Genomic DNA, 17,289 nt, shown 5'->3' with positions numbered 1-17,289 from the left:
TAGTAGAAAAAATATAAAATGATATAAAAAAGCGCGATCAACAATTTTTTCAGAAACTATAAAGATGCCTAAGATGATGAAGGACCAATCCGGAGATGAGGATGACATCCATATTGGACAAAAAATAACCCTCACATATGAGAACAGAATTTCTATTATTAACTACATTGTAATTTCTGCATAGACAAAACAACAACAAGAAACGGCAATCCTCTCACCCTAACAAATAATTTAAACACATGATCTACCCTTTTAGCCAGTTACCAAAAATAGTAGCAACGTCACATGGTGGGTATAAGATCCAACCTACTTGGATGACTGACCACTGGATCAATTTTTTTTATGACTAACCATATACATCTAGCAAATTTGCACCGAAAGAAACTTGTTATGGTGACAGAATACGCATTTTGGAATTCCGTGTCAATTACGTTTAATAAGATTAACTTTGATGGTGATTACAACTCTATGAAGATGCCACAATTATTTTATTTTATTTGTTCTTAAGGGGAATTTTCAACCTCAGAACGTATCTAAGGAAAAAAGATGACTATAGTAGGATAATATACTCTATTTTAGCATCAAGTAATATGAATTGGAGGAAGGTATACTATGTCCAAAAAAAATCTCTCTTGAACCAATGATTTTTTTACAGTACGTAGTTACGTACTGATCATCTCGTAGCTAGCTAGCGCGTTGCTGTGTTGGACGATGGGAACACGGACGTGAAAAGCCTTTTCCAACGAAACCCGACCAAGATCCGTAGGCATGCAGGCTCGTGGAACTTTCGATCGGTATCTGAGTTAGGTTCTCCTGGTAAGAGCGACCCGGTCCTCAGATTCGTACGCCCACTTTACTGTCAGCACCCAGATAGACGATCTGACGAAAAGAATCTCTATTTTGAAAAAAGCGAACTCCGCCACCCAGGCAAAAGGATGGCAATGTCGGTGACGACATTACACTTACGCCATTTCCTCTTCTTCCGAAAGCAACATAGCCGAACGGAACAGGTTTGAAGAAGAAACCTTCTATTTGTTCCTCTTCGAAATGGAGGTTGAAAAACCCTTTATTCTGACCTTTAAATTCTCCATTACAAGTCCAAATTTGCAACGTCAAGTTATTGCTTGGATTTTATTTTTTGCAACATAAAGATAGCCTGCGAGATCGATCGGCTGGAAATAGCTAGCAGCATCTGCCAGTCTTCTTGACTTGCCGGCCAAGAAGGCAAGAACTTGAGTAAGTCGAGTCGCAGCACTTCGTCTTTTTCCATGGCCGATTGGTCAACACATCTACACGTCTTTTCGTCACGCGCTCGAACTCGAATCTCCCTTTCCATGCGAGCTCAGCAAACACGTCAACCTCACCGACCCATCACCACACCACCACTCCACTACCGTACCTCTATAAATACACTTGCACACACTCACGCACCAACCAAACAACTCCGGCGAACTCAGGCGATACACCAACACCGGCTACCTTCAAATATTCTTCAGAGTTCAGCTCCGGGAGTCGGGTTAGACCAAGCCCACCTCCTGGTCTTGGTTTCTTAGGACTTGTGCGCTTGCCTTCGTTGATATGGCATCGTCGGGGCGGCGCGCGGCTCTCGCCATGCTCGTGGTTGTCATTATGGTCGCCGGCACGGGCCTTGCCCAGGCAGCGCGGCAAGCACCGGCTGAACGGAGCAGCCGAGGGGAGGTTGAAGCCACGGTGAACTTGGTGGTGTACCCTCCGGCGGCTGTGGCATTGGTGGACAAGGCGAGGGAGACGGTGGCGATGCTCATGGCGAGGCTACCGGCAGGGCCCAGCCGGAAGGGGCCCGGCCACTAGCTTGATGGAAATGGATGGCTGGAATCGGGTTTTCTGATCTGCTTGTGTGAATGTGTGATTAGTCCGGACAATGGAGACACACTAAGATGATGTGGTGAATTAATTTGTGAGTTGTATAGGGCGCTCATGCATACTAACTGTACATCGATTCTTTGATATCTTGTTTTTCTAATGCGGTTTAAGGAGACACAGATTTGTCAGTGAGTTAATATAGCCACTTCTTGATATACTAAATGCACATAGGATGGTGATTCTTTGTTGTATTCTTTCTTCAATTTGGTATATGACCTAGGAATAACTTAACTAAGCTCTGGTTCTCTATTTTCCAGAAGCGATAAGCGTTATTCCGTAACCCTAATTACAGATTGGAAGAGTTTGAGATTGTTAAATTTTTAGATACAGAAGACAAATCGGTATTTTCTAAAAAAAAATTAGGGTAAAACACAATATATTAAGCTAGCAAGCCGTCTCATTAAAAACCTTCCAGTCCCTTTCGGTACCCTGGTAAGGAAAAGAGTGCGTCTAGAACTTGCTGCCCGAGTTTAAAACAGAGTTACATTAGCGATTACATCCGAAAGCACATGATCCGGAGGATCATCATCCCAAGCTATAACTCTGTTAGCTTCAAAACTAAATCTAGCTAAATTGTGAGCTACCCTATTAGACTCCCGAGGACAATGATTAAAAGATACAGATCCTATTCTTTGTACAATATCAAAACAGTCCATTAAAATAGCTGTGCTTGGAATCCAAATATCTCCCTCTCCATTGCAAGCATCCACCAGAGCCATGTTATCTGATTCAACTATTGTTGGTGAGCACTTTATTCTTTCTAGTAATTCTAGCCCCCTCTTCAACGACAATGCTTTCGTTGTACCTACATCCAAAATATTAGTCAATGGCCACGCTCCTCCCGCCAACGCTGAGCCCTTTGAATCTCGAATCACTGCTGCCACCGCGTCAACACCTGAGGGGAAGAAACATGCATCAACATTCATTTTATAATAACTTGGTGGAGGTTTCGTCCATCCGTTTTCCTTCGGAACTGTCACATGCAATGACGCCCCATAATTTGCTGTGATTGCCTGAATTGAGAAAACTGATTTTTTAACCGGAACCACAGTTTCTCCCTTCACTATTTCCCGGCGTTGCCACCAAATATACCAAGCAACAACTAGGATTGTTTCCTTCAGGCCTAACAGACCAATAACTGGATTGTTCTTCAGAGGGCCTCGCAGAATTTCTTCCAACACTACTGAGCGAGAGTAGTCAATATCACAAGCCGTTTTTATATGATCTTCTAGACCCAGCTCCTTCCAGACCTCCTTTGCACGCTTACAAGTAAACATCAGGTGTTTTATGTCTTCACATCCAGAATTACAGACAGGACACTGGGCAGAAACTTTAATATGTCTGTTAGCTAAAATCCCTCTTCCCGGAACCAATCCATGGAGAGCTTTCCATCCAAAAGTTTTAATCTTGGCAGGAACATTTAGACTCCAAAGAGTACTCCACACAGGATTGATCAATTCAGTACCTTGTCCATCAGCTCTTCTCATTCTCGTCCCAAATTGATGTTCCCATTCCGAGTAGTAAGCAGATCGTACAGAGAACATATAATTTTTTGACTTATTCCAAGCAATGAAATCATTCTCCAGATTTTGGCTCAAAGGAATTCTTAAGATCTGTTGTACATCAAAAGGATTGAAGATAGATTTAATTAAATCATCGTCCCATGTACCAGTTATTGGATTAATCAACTCATCAACAGTTCTCAAAATGCACCGGCCTCTTTCTGTCACCACCTTGCGAGAAGCACTAGTAGGAATCCAGTGATTAGTCCAGATATTAATTTTTATGCCGTCCCCAACCCTCCATATATGTCCTCGTTTGAAGGTTTTTAGCCCCTCCAAAATGCTTTGCCACGTGAATGAAGAACCCTTTTTTGGTCCCGCTTTCAAGAGGTCACCAGTGGGATAATATTTAGCCCTTAGCACTCTGGCACATAGAGATTCAGGACTAGATAAGAGCCTCCAAGATTGCTTTGCTAACATTGCTCGATTGAAAGTGTATAAATCCCTAAACCCCATACCACACTCCTTCTTTGGAATGCACATTCTCCACCACGCACACCAATGCATCTTATTTTGTATTTCTGTATCCCCCCACAAAAACCTAGAAATAGCATAAGTCAACTCTTTTATTAATTTTTTTGGGGATTTTAAAAACTACCATAGCAAACACAGGAATTGCTTGTAAGACATCCTTTATCAGAATCTCCTTTGCTCCCATTGAAAGTAATTTCTACTTCCACACACTCAGCCTTGCTATAATTCTCTCTAGCAGATAAACAAAACTGTCACTTCTATCAATTCCAATCATAGCTGGTAGTCCCAAATACTTATCTGAAAGTGCTTCTGTCATCACATTTAACTCCGAACAGGTATCCGCCTTCAACTGAACATCCACATTAGGACTGAATTATATACTACATTTTGATTCACTAACAAGCTGACCCGAATTTGCACAGTATAAATCAAGAACATGTCTCACCGAAGTTGCATTAATTAAATCTGCCCTCATAAGGATTAGGGAATCATCAGCAAAAAGTAGACGTGATACCGATGGTGCATTTCTGCACACCCTTACTCCTTCTATGCCACGAACCTCCTCTTGGTGAGCCAATAAACTTGATAAACCCTCAGCGCAAATAAGAAACTGGTAGGGAGATAAGGGATCTCCCTGCCTCAAGCCTCTTGTTGGTGTAAACTCTTCTGTCTCTTGATCATTATACCGAACTCTGTATTTGACAGATCGAACACAGGCCATGATAAGCTCCACAACCTCCTCATGAAATCCCAATTGGATAAGCATTCTCTCCAGAAAATTCCACTCCACCCGATCATACGCTTTGTGCGTATCTAACTTGACTGCACAATATCCAGCTTTACCATTCTTCTTATTCTTGATTGTATGTAGACACTCATAAGCAACAAGAATGTTATCAGTAATAATTCTTCCAGGAACAAAAGCACTTTGAACAGGTGAAATTACATCATCAAGAACATGTTTAAACCGTAGGGCAATCATTTTGGAAATTACCTTATAAATGACATTGCACATACTTATTGGTCTGTATTGGGAGATCAGTTCTGGTTCCTCAATTTTCGGTATAAAGACATAATTGTGCCATTCCACCCATCAGGTATTACCTTATTAATAATCCCCTACTTTTGTTCTTGATTGTATTAGGGTTTATTCCCATCCGCCACTATTCGTGGTCTGTCCTCTTACTCTCTGTACTCTTGACTCCCTCATAATTTCCAGTAATATAAGGAGAGTATTGATGATCCATGACTAAATTCGCTGATTTAGCCACTCATTAGTTTCGGGCATGTCAATTTGGTATCAGAGCAGTACGGTTCTTGGAGGCGAATTGGATCTCACGTAGAAGTTAGGCTGGGTTCTCTAAAAAAAATCCCCTACTTTTGTTCTTGATCCCTGATAACCCACAAGTATAGGGGATCGCAACAGTCTTCGAGGGAAGTAAAACCCAAATTTATTGATTCGACACAAGGGGAGGTAAAGAATACTTATAATCCTTAACAACTGAGTTGTCAATTCAGCTGCACCTGGAAAAGCACTAGCAACAGGGGTGATGTGAAAGTAGTTGTAATATGAGAGCAGTAGTGTTGACGTCAGAAACCCCCTGGCGGGCAGAGACGGGCAACACCGTAGAGCCGGGAACAACTAGGGCTGCGGCTGGCCCCAGTCCCTCAGAGCGACGGCCCGCAAAGCCTCCTGGTCGCACGCGCCGATGCCAAGCTGCAAGGGCGTGCCACCTGACCTATACCTGGTCGGGAAGGTGTGGATGATGCCTCGCTTAGTTTCTGCGGGGCACACACGTAAACGTTAAATACGAGCCTCGATCGGCTCTCGGGTTATCCTGTGAATCGGCTCAAAGAGCCGATCCACCCATGATTCAGACGGGGTGTCCGAATATATGGTGGTCCTGCTTGATCAAGGTAAAGCTAATGAGATCTACGACGATGCGGGGTTTTCACCGCATAATCGGATCATCCTACTCACGATTGGGCCTCGCGCTCGCGCACGGTGGCCGTAAGCCGATCCTAGACGGGGCCTAAAAACCAACACGAGGTTGATCCCCGGAACATCCTTTCTAGGGCTAGCAAACGCCACCCTACACTCCGTCTGGATCCTCCAACCCTTTGTAAGGCCTAACTATTGCAGATATTAAACTAATCCTTGTAGAACAAGGAGCAATCGTAACGGATCAGATCTACTAAACTATGATCAAGCGGGGTGCCGCCCCTACACCTAAGATAGGTGTAAGGGCGGCTAGACATGCAAGGGTTGCACTACGAAAGCATATAATATGAAGAACAATGCTAACCCTAACATGTCTAAGATAACTACGTTGCTCGCCATCAAAAAGGCTTCGATACGAGCAACGCATGAACAACGTGGGCAGGCTTGTGCTTGCCTAGATCGCAAGATGCGATCTAGGCAGCATGATGCTTACCGGTAGAAACCCTCGAGACGAAGGAGTTGGCGATGCGCCGAGATTTGTTTGTGGTTGAACGTTGGTTGTTGTTTATTCCATAAACCCTAGGTACATATTTATAGTCCGGGGGACTTTCTAATGTGGGCGTGCACCAAACCGTGCACGAGTAAGATTCTAACTTCTAAACTAAGATGCGATCTAATATGTTACAGATACACGGGCAATTAAGCCCAACTTGGTATAAAAGGCCGATTCACGTATTTCTTCCATGCATATTCTTCAAATCTATCTTGATCGCGGCCCACCTCGACTCGGTCAAATTCCGGTGATAACACATGCCCCCTGGTTTTGGAAATGACATTTCCAAAATCATTATGCTTTCTTTCGTCGGGTCATGTCGTGGCGGAGCAGAGTTGCCGCGGAATCCCCATCATGATGCCTTGCCCCTTCCACTTCTCCACGTGGCCGCAAAATTTTCTGTTGGGCAACATCTCCTCGGAAGGCTGCTTTGTGGCATTGAATCTCTCTCATATCCCCTTTATTTAACCGTTCTAAACAGCTTGCGTCTCCTTCGTCCTCCTCGCATTAGCACCAAAAACCCTCCGTGCCGCCATGTCTTCTTCCTCTTCCTCCAGAGTTTTCCTACGGGTCCGACTCCTCCCGCGAGACGCCGCCGGAAGTTCGTGCCCGGAAGACCGGGACGAGGAGAGCCATGCCTCCTCCATTTGGTGCGAGGACGACAAGTCCTTGACCAGCGGGGATGAAGATCTTCAGTTCCTCGCCGATGGGGAACTGGAGTCAAGAAGCGAGGACGACCAGTTCTCCTGGGACGGCTGCCCCACCTCTGAAGAAGAGGGAGAAGAAGACGTCGACGACGACGACTCCCTCGAGGGCTACCCGCCGGCGAAGCGCCTCCGCATGTGGTGGGATGACGACAGCAACGACGACGAAGACGGGGATGAAGCCCCCGTGGAAGGCTACGGGAGTAGCGACGAGGAGCCCATCGGCGGCGGTCGCTGATGAGAGTTCTGAGGATGACGATGAGGGCAGTGATGGCCCGTAGATTAGGATCTAATAGTATAGGCCTAGCAGTAGTAGATTGGTCAATAGACCCTTCTCTTGTTCTTCCCTCCTTGAGCAATCGGCTCCCCATTGTAAGAAATCTCAATACTAATGAAGAATTCCCTTAGCTTGATTTCGCCGATTTCTTTCATGCTGAGTTTGTCGACTGTTGGCCTAATCCATACTTAGTGACTGATGGCAACGCATCAGTTTCACGATAATCTGCGAGACAGGCCAATTTAGCCATCCCTCCAAGCTGGCTGGCTCTGCCGATGACGATGACACGGCCGATCTTAGTAAGCTGGCGACTTGATCTTTGAGCAGGCGACTTTAAAAGAGCCCTGGAACCGCCTTGGATGCTCAAGCCGATGACTCCGTAACAGAACACCGCTCTCCAAACCAGTTGTGTCATAGGGCTAGCCGATTCCAACCAAATCGGCTCCCAAGAGCAACGACCTTTAGGGCGAGCTGCCCCCCGAGCCTTAATGAAGGCGAATTAGCTACATGTGCCGACATTAGCCTTAACCCATGACGTAGCCCCAAGCAGAGAACCTTCAAGGTGAGCTGCCCCCCGAGTTTCTTCAGTTCTTCCTGCGCCTTGCCAGCTAGATCGGCTCCTTTCCTTTGGTGGATCTTATGCAATCCATCCTTGACCTGATCTGCACGTCCAGGCTGCTCTTGGCATTGTTCTAGAGGAGAGAATCCGAGCCTTCATCGACCCTCTGATCGTAACAGTTATCCCTCTCGAGTCGATGGCCATGCATCGGCTTTTATATCCTTAAGTCGACGTCTGCTGCATCGGCTGCGCTTGAAAATCGTCGAATTTTCAGAATTTTTTTTTTACGGCCGACTGGTGCATCGGCCCCCACACTCCAATACCCATCACCAAAGGATGAGACGCTTCCATTGCATATCCTCGTGTTTTATCCACCTGGGTGCCCCCCGGAGCCGATTCTGTCAAGAGAATTGATGGTATCGGCTACGTTGGATAACATGTCGAACCCAGGCAAAATGGATGGTGAGGATAATTTTGGCCGATTGCTGGAATCGGCCTCCATGTTGCTTGTTCGATGAAGGTTCTGTAATGTCCCTTCATAAATTTTTGGGGCCGATCACAAGGACCAGCCTCGCCACGTTTGTTCATTGATGTGCTCTTGCTACTCGTTCAGGCCGGTAGATAAAACCAGCCCAATCTCTGACTTTACCATGTTGGTGCGCTTGCTGTCGCCCACCTTGAGTGCATCGTGAAATCGTGGAGCACTAAGCTTTGTCGGAAGAACGAGCACCGTGTTTGTGCCAGCCGATGTTTCATCATTGGCTTTCCTTTGCTTGGGGCGCCACTCCATTTTCCGTGGACGACCCTCTTCATCCAGGGTTCGCTGAACCTTTGCAGCCAGATCAGGCCTTGCCTTCCTCAATGTATGCAAGTATAACCTCTCGGCTTCTTCCAGGCCGCGCAACCGTTGAACCCTGCGTTTCTGGGAACGGCTGAGTCCGTCAGGGCACCACCTTGGCCGGTGATACCTGTCTTCTTCTTCTCCCTCGTCTTCTGAATCTTCGAGATCCTTCAACCGAGGGGACTCAGCTCGTTTGCTCCGTGGTGGGAGAGGTCCCAAGCGCTCGAACACGTACACGTTGGCTGCCTCCTTCTTCTTGCGGTTACATTCTGGGCAATTGCCGATTGTTGGCAATCGGCTCATTCCTGAATCCCAGCAGTGTCTGAAGAAGGGACAATCCCAGTGCCTGTCCTCGTCGTCTCGCTCCCTTGCCTTTTCCTTGGCACAACGCTCGTGCTCCTCCTCATCGCGATCATGCCGACGATGTCTTCTGGCTTCTCTAGCCAGACGATCTCTTTCATCACCATCGCTGGACCGTCGGCGTTGGTCGTACTGACTTACATACTTGTTGAGGAGGTGATCAGAGAGAGGTCGCTGATATCTTATGTTCTTCACTTCTCCCTCTGTTACGTAGCGCTTGCCGTCTTGGCGGAGCCGATCGTATGGAGCGGCTTCCTCTGTATCTTTGCTATGAGAGCAGCTGCCCTCATCTCCATCCTTGCCAGCGTGGTGTCCAAGATCTACCATGTTGATATTGCACAGGAAACCCGGCTGGCATCCTCCATGGTAAGCATACTCCACCATGTTTACGGCGGGGAAGGGGTGTGTGTCGACCTTCATGGCGTATTGGTTGAAAATCAACCGTCCGTTTTCTATCGCCATTTGGATGCTGCCGCCACACCCTGCGGTCGTTGGTGGTGTGGGAGAACGTGTTATGCCATTTGCAGTACGGCCATCTGTTCAGCTCTTGCACCGTGGGGAACTTGTGGCCTTCGGGTACCTTTATATGCTTCTCCGTGAGCAAGAGATCAAAAATCTGCTCCGTCTTGGTCACGTCGAAGTCGAACCCTTTTGGAGGGCCTTGTGGCTTCACCCATTTGCAGGTCACGGGGCCCGTTGCTCGAGTCCATTCCGCCATTGCTATCTCCACGATCTCCCATGGCACCTTCATCTTCGTCCGCCTCAACCAAGGTCACCACCCGCTTGAATTTGTCCTGGTAAACATCCGGGTGGCGGCTGTTCATATGCTGACAGCTTTTGCACCATGTGTGCCAACGAAGGGTAGTACGCTTGGGAGGCCACGTCCTTGATTGATGATGAGAGACCCACCACCGCCAACTCGGTCGCTTCTTTTTCACTTATATGAGCCGAAAAGCATCGGTTCCTAATTGTCCTGAAGCGGCTGGACGTATTCGACACCTGTTTCCCCGCGCTTCGTCGTACTTGCGCTAGATCGGCAATACCAACATCGGAAGCCTCCGAGTGATACTGCTCATGGAGCTGCTCTTCCAAGCTGCTTCCAAGTCTGGATGGAGTTCGGTGGTAGCGATGTGTACCACCCGAAAGCCGATCCTGTGAGGGATCGTGCGAAGAACCTCACACGCAACTCGTCGACGGCTGAGATCGTGCCCGAGCTGTGCCAAATATCGGCTCACATGCTCGATGGAGCTGGAACCATCCGATCCACTAAACTTCGTGAAGTCCGGGAGCCGATATTTGGGTGGTAGCGGGATCGGTTCGTAGCTGTTGGGGTACGGCTTGGTGTAGCCGAACGCCTTCCTTTTCGGCATCATGCCGAGCTGATCTTTCGAGAATTGCACAAATCTGATCCGCTGTGATGGCCGTAGGTGTCGAACCACGAAGATTCGCCGGGGTGGCATACTTAACCAGCCATGCTTGCTTTTCCGGTTCTAAGCCAAGCTGCGGGAGCTGGGCTTTGGAGGTTCGTCGGAGTGGCGTACTTAGCCGGCCACGATTGCTTCTCGGGATCGGCTCCGACGCTCCTCCTGCCGTTCCGGAGGCCCACGATATTGCAGCTCTGGTTCGAGAGTGCCCGGGCGTTGCGGTCAGGTACGTATGCGCACGCGTATCCGTGCGGGATCTCCTTGGGTGCCTCGGGTAGGAATTGGTAGTCACTAGGATCACCACCAATCTTGTAGACGACGTATGCCGATGAGTTCGGCGGTTCGGTGCTGCCCATGCGAACGGCGCGGGGTTGGAGTGGCATCTCTCCTTTGAAAGTCCCCAGAGCCGGTCCCGACGGGGAGTATCGGTGACTCATGATTTCCTTGACGACGCGCAGAGCGACACGCTCCAAGGTGTTCACCAGGCTCTCAGAGTGGCGGTGCAGCGAATGAGCCACCATGTAGTTGATCTCCTGCCGCGGCGACCTGGTGCGTTCTTCTGACGGGGCGGACAGGTCCACTCCATCGAGCGCGCCTTCGGGTGTGAAACCCTTCCACCGACGCCATGGGAGCGGGTTCGGTGGAAGGAGCCGATGAGTTCGGCTTCGAGGGTTGCCTTGATCTCGTCATGTTTCTTCTTGAGCTCATCAGGCAGATCCTCGTACGTGACCGGAGTGTCTTCCGCCATCTCGGATGTAGATGGCGATGTTGTGGATGTCGTCGACGGTCCCACCGGGCGTGCCAGAATGTGTTGACGTCAGAAACCCCCTGGCGGGCAGAGACGGTCAACACGGTAGAGCCGGGAACAACTAGGGCTGCGGCTGGCCCGGTCCCTCGGAGCGACGGCCCGCAAAGCCTCCTGGTCGCACGCGCCGATGCCAACTGCAGGGCGTGCCACCTGACCTATACACGGTCGGGAAGGTGTGGATGATGCCTCGCTTAGTTTCCTGCGAGGGCACACACGTAAACGTTAAATACGAGCCTCGATCGGCTCTCAGGTTATCCTGTGAATCGGCTCAAAGAGCCGATCCACCCATGATTCAGACGGGGTGTCCGAATATATGGTGGTCCTGCTTGATCAAGGTAAAGCTAATGAGATCTACGACGATCTGGGGTTTTCACCGCATAATCGGATCATCCTACTCACGATTGGGCCTCGCGCTCGCGCACGGTGACCGTAAGCCGATCCTAGACAGGGCCTAAAAACCAACACGAGGTTGATCCCCGAAACATCCTTTCTAGGGCTAGCAAACGCCACCCTACACGCCGCTGGATCCTCCAACCCTTTGTAAGGCCTAACTATTGCAGATATTAAACTAATCCTTGTAGAACAAGGAGCAATCGTAATGGATCAGATCTACTAAACTATGATCAAGCGGGGTGCCGCCCCTACACCTAAGATAGGTGTAAGGGCGGCTAGACATGCAAGGGTTGCACTACGAAAGCATATAATATGAAGAACAATGCTAACCCTAACATGTCTAAGATAACTACGTTGCTCGCCATCAAAAAGGCTTCAGTACGAGCAACGCATGAACAACGTGGGCAGGCTTGTGCTGCCTAGATCGCAAGATGCGATCTAGGCAGCATGATGCTACCGGTAGAAACCCTCGAGACGAAGGAGTTGGCGATGCGCGAGATTTGTTTGTGGTTGAACGTTGGTTGTTGTTTATTCCATAAACCCTAGGTACATATTTATAGTCCAGGGGACTTTCTAATGTGGGCGTGCACCAAACCGTGCACGAGTAAGATTCTAACTTCTAAACTAAGATGCGATCTAATATGTTACAGATACACGGGCAATTAAGCCCAACTTGGTATAAAAGGCCGATTCACGTATTTCTTCCATGCATATTCTTCAAATCTATCTTGATCGCGGCCCACCTCTGACTCGGTCAAATTCTGGTGATAACAAGTAGTAATAGTAACACAGCAGCAGTAATAGTAACACAGAGGCAATGGCACCAGAAAATAGTTGATACTACTTCCAATGACATGTAGAACGAGTATATGATGATGAAAGATGGACCGGGGTTCCCAGCTATCTACACTAGTGGTAACTCTCCAATAACAAGTGTTGGGTGAACAAATTACGAGTTGGGCAATTGATAGGATTGAAATAGCATTAAGACGGAACATCAAGATCATTAATCATGTAGGCATGTTTTCCATATATAGTCATACGTGCTCGCAATGAGAAACTTGTACAACATCTTTTGTCCTACCAGCCGGTGGCAGCCGGGCCTCTAGGGAATCTACTGGAAATTAAGGTACTCCTTTTAATAGAGCACCGGAGCAAAGCATTAACACTCCGTGAAAACATGTGATCCTTATACCTAAGCCTCCCCCTCCAGTTGTCCCAATTTCTGTCACTTTGGGGCCTTTGGTTCCGGACATAGACATGTGCAAACAACTTGTAGATACAATCTAAGCAATAAGTATAGAGCTTAAATCTAAGATCATGCCACTCGGGCCCTAGTGACAAGCATTAACACAACAAGATTGCAGCAACAATAACTTCACAAACTTTATAGATAGACTAATCATAATGTAACAATCCATCGGATCCCGACAAACACAACACCGATTACATCAGATGAATCTCAATCATGTAAGGCAGCTCATGAGATCATTGTATTGAAGTACATGGGGGAGAGAATACCAACTAGCTACAGCTAGAACCCGTAGTCCATGGGGGAACTACTCACGGAGCATGATGGAGGCGATGGCGTTGATGGAGATGGTTTCCGGGGGCACTTCCCCGTCCCGGCAGGGTGCCGGAACAGAGACTTCTGTCCCCCGAATTGGAGTTTCACGATGGTGGCGGCGCCCCTGGAGTCTTTCTGGAGTTTCGTCAATTGGTATCGCGTTTTTAGGTCGGGACGACTTAAATAGGCGAAGAGTCGGAGTCGGAGGGGCCACGGGGCCTCCTCACACTAGGGCGGCGCGCCCAGGGTGGAGCCCACGCGGCCCACACATGTGGGGCCCCCAGGGCACCCCTCTAGCCCCCCTCTGACTTTCTGGAAGGTTCCGGGAAAAATAAGATGTTGGGTCTTCGTTTCGTTGAATTCCGAGAATATTGCCCGAACAGCCTTTCACGGAACCAAAAACAACGAAAAACAGCAACTGGCCCTTCGGCATCTTGTTAATAGGTTAGTTCCGGAAAATGCATAAAAACATCACAAAGTGCAAGCAAAACATGTAAGTATTGTCATAAAACAAGCATGGAACATCAGAAATTATAGGTACGTTGGAGACGTATCAAGCATCCCCAAGCTTAGTTCTTGCTAGCCCTCGAGTAGGTAAACGATAAAAAGAGTAATTTCTGTAGTGACATGCTACTTACATAACCTTGATCATACTATTATAAAGCATATGAGATGAATGCAGTGACTCAAGGCAATGATCTATAGTTGCTAACAAATAGATAACACATAGCAAAACTTTTCATGAATAGTACTTTCAAGACAAGCATCAAAAGTCTCGCATAAGAGTTAACTCATAAAGCAATAAATTCAAAGTAAAGGCATTGAAGCAACACGAGAGGAAGATTTAAGTTTCAGCAGTTGCTTTCAACTTTCAACATGCATATCTCATGGATAATTGTCAACACAAAGTAATATGATGAATGCAAATAAGCAAGTATGTAAGAATCAATGCACAGTTGACACAAGTGTTTGCTTCTGAGATGGAAGGAAGTAGGTAAACTGACTCAACATAAAGTAAAAGAAAGGCCCTTCTGTTATCACCAGAATTTGACCGAGTCAGAGGTGGGCCGCGATCAAGATGGACTTGAAGATTTATATATAGAAGAGATACGTGAATCGGCCTTACATGCAAAGTTTGGGCTAGTTTGCCCTTGTATCTGTAACATATTAGATTACGTGTCGATTAGGAGTTAGAGTTTTACCCGTGCACGGTTAGGTGCACGCTTGAGTTAGAAAGTCCCCTGGACTATAAATATGTATCTAGGGTTTATGAAATAGAACAACAACCAACGTTCAACACAAACAAATCTCGGCGCATCGCCAACTCCTTCGTCTCGAGGGTTTCTCCGGTAAGCACCATGCTGCCTAGATCGCATCTTGCGATCTAGGCAGCACAAGCCTATCTCGTTGTTCATGCGTTGCTCGTGCTGAAGCCTTTTTGATGGCGAGCAACGTAGTTATGTTAGATGTGTTAGGGTTAGCATTGTTCTTCGTATCATATGCTCGTCGTAGTGCAACCCTTATACATCTAGCCGCCCTTACACCTATCTTAGGTGTAGGGGCGGCACCCGCTTGATCATAGTTTAGTAGATCCGATCCGTTACGGTTGCTCCTTGTTCTTCAAGGATTAGTTTAACATCCGCAATAGTTAGGCCTTACAAAGGGTTGGAGGATCCAGCGGCGTGTAGGGTGGAGTTTGCTAGCCCTAGACGGGATGTTCCGGGGATCAACCTCGTGTTGGTTTTTAGGCCCTGTCTAGGATCGGCTTACGGTCACCGTACGCGAGCGCGAGGCCCAATCGTGAGTAGGATGATCCGATTATGCGGTGAAAACCCTAAATCGTTGTAGATCGCGTTAACTTTATCTTGATCAAGCAGGACCACCATATATTCGGACACCTTGTACGAATCATGGGTGGATCGGCTCTTTGAGCCGATTCACAGGATAACCTGAGAGCCGATCGAGGCTCGTATTTAATGTTTACGTGTATGCCATGCAGGAAACTAAGCGAGGCATCATCCAACACCTTCCTGACCAGGTATAGGTAAGGTGGCACGCCCTTGCGATAGCATCGGATGTGTGACCGAGGAGGCTTTGCGGGCCGTCGCTCCGAGGGACCGGGGCCAGCCCGCAGCCCTAGTTGTTCCCGGCTCTACTCGTGTTGCCCGTCGCTGCCCGCCGGTGGGTTTCGACCGCAACACATTCGGCACGCCCGGTGGGACAATCTTCGACATCCACCGCATCGCCATCTACATCCGAGATGGCGGAAAGCACTCCGGTCAAGTACGAGGATCCGACCGACGAGCTCAAGAAGAAGCATGACGAGATCAAGGCGGTCCTCGAAGCCGAACTCATCGGCTCTTTCCACGAACCCGCTCCCATGGCGTAGGTGGAAGGGATTCTCACCTGAAGGCGCACTCGATGGAGTGGACCTGTCCGCCCCGTCAGAAGAACGCACCAGGTCGCTGCGTCAGGAGATCAACTACATGGTGGCTCATTCGCTGCACCGCCACTCTGAGAGCCTGGTGAACACCTTGGAGCGTGTCGCTCTGCGCGTGATCCAGGAAGTCATGAGCCATCAGTACCCTCTGTCAAGACCAGCTCGCGGGACCTGTCAAGGAGAGGTGCCACTCCAGTCCCGTCCACCGTTGCCATGCGCATCAGCAGCACCGGAAGTGCCGAGTTCACCGGCATACGCCGTTAATATGGTAGAGTGTACTTACCATGGAGGATGCCAGCCAGAGTTCTCGTGCAATATCAACATGGTAGGACCTGGACACCGCTCTGGTAAGGACGGAGATGAGGGCAGTTGCTCTCATAGCAAAGACACAGAGGAAGCCGCTCCACGCGATCGGCTCCGCCAAGACGGCAAGCGCTACGTCACAGAGGGAGAAGTGAAAAACATAAGATATCAGCGACCTCTCTCTGATCACCTCCTCAACAATTATGTGAGCCAGTATGACCAACACCGGCGATACAACGACGATGATGATGAAGATCGTCTGGCTAGGGACGATAGTAGACGTCGTCGGCATGATCACGACGAGGAGCGATACGAGCGCCACGCCAAAGAAAAGTCGAGGGAGCAAGACGACGTGGATAGGCACTGGGACTGCCCCTTCTTCAGACACTCTCGGGATTCAGGAATGAGCCGATTGCCAACAATCGGCAATTGCCCAGAATGTAAACAAAGGAAGAAGGATGCAGCTAACGTGTCCGTGTTCAAGCGTCTAGGGCCTCTCCCGCCTCGGACCAAGCATGCTGAGTCCGCTCGGGTGGAAGATCTCGAGGAACTGGAGGACGATGATGAAGAAGATAAGTATCATCGGCCAAGGTGGTGCCCCGATGGGCTCGGCCGTTCCCGAAGCGAAGGGTTCAGCGTCCGCGTGGGTTGGAGGAAGGCCGAAAGATTATACCCGCACACGTTGAGGAAGGCACGGCCTGATCCGGCCGCCAAAATTCAGCGAACCCTGGACGAAGAAGGTCGGCCACAAAGAAAAGAGTGGCGCCCCAAGCAAAGGAAAGCCGATGATGAGACATCGGCTGGCACAAACATGGTCTTCATTCTTCCAACGGAGTTTAGCGCTCAAGGATTATACGAAGCACCTGTGGCACAATTGGACTGCGGCCCACGGCCGGTCATCTTTGAGAAGCCGCAAGAAAGAAGTTACAGGCATCTGAAGGCCCTGTACTTGCGAGGTTACATCAATGGGTAGCCTGTCAGCAAGATGTTGGTGGACACCGGAGCGGCAGTTAACATTATGCCATACTCCATGCTACGTCGGTTGGGACGCTCCAGCTCGGATCTGATCAAGACCAATGTGACACTGAGCGATTTCAACGGCCAAGCATCCGACGCACAAGGTGTTCCGAATGTGGATCCGACCGTAGGAAGGAAAACTGTCCCTACGACGTTCTTTATT

This window comes from Lolium rigidum, chromosome 5, assembly GCF_022539505.1.
Source record: "Lolium rigidum isolate FL_2022 chromosome 5, APGP_CSIRO_Lrig_0.1, whole genome shotgun sequence".
Taxonomy (NCBI): domain Eukaryota; kingdom Viridiplantae; phylum Streptophyta; class Magnoliopsida; order Poales; family Poaceae; genus Lolium; species Lolium rigidum.
Note: the sequence above shows the minus strand (reverse complement) of the source record.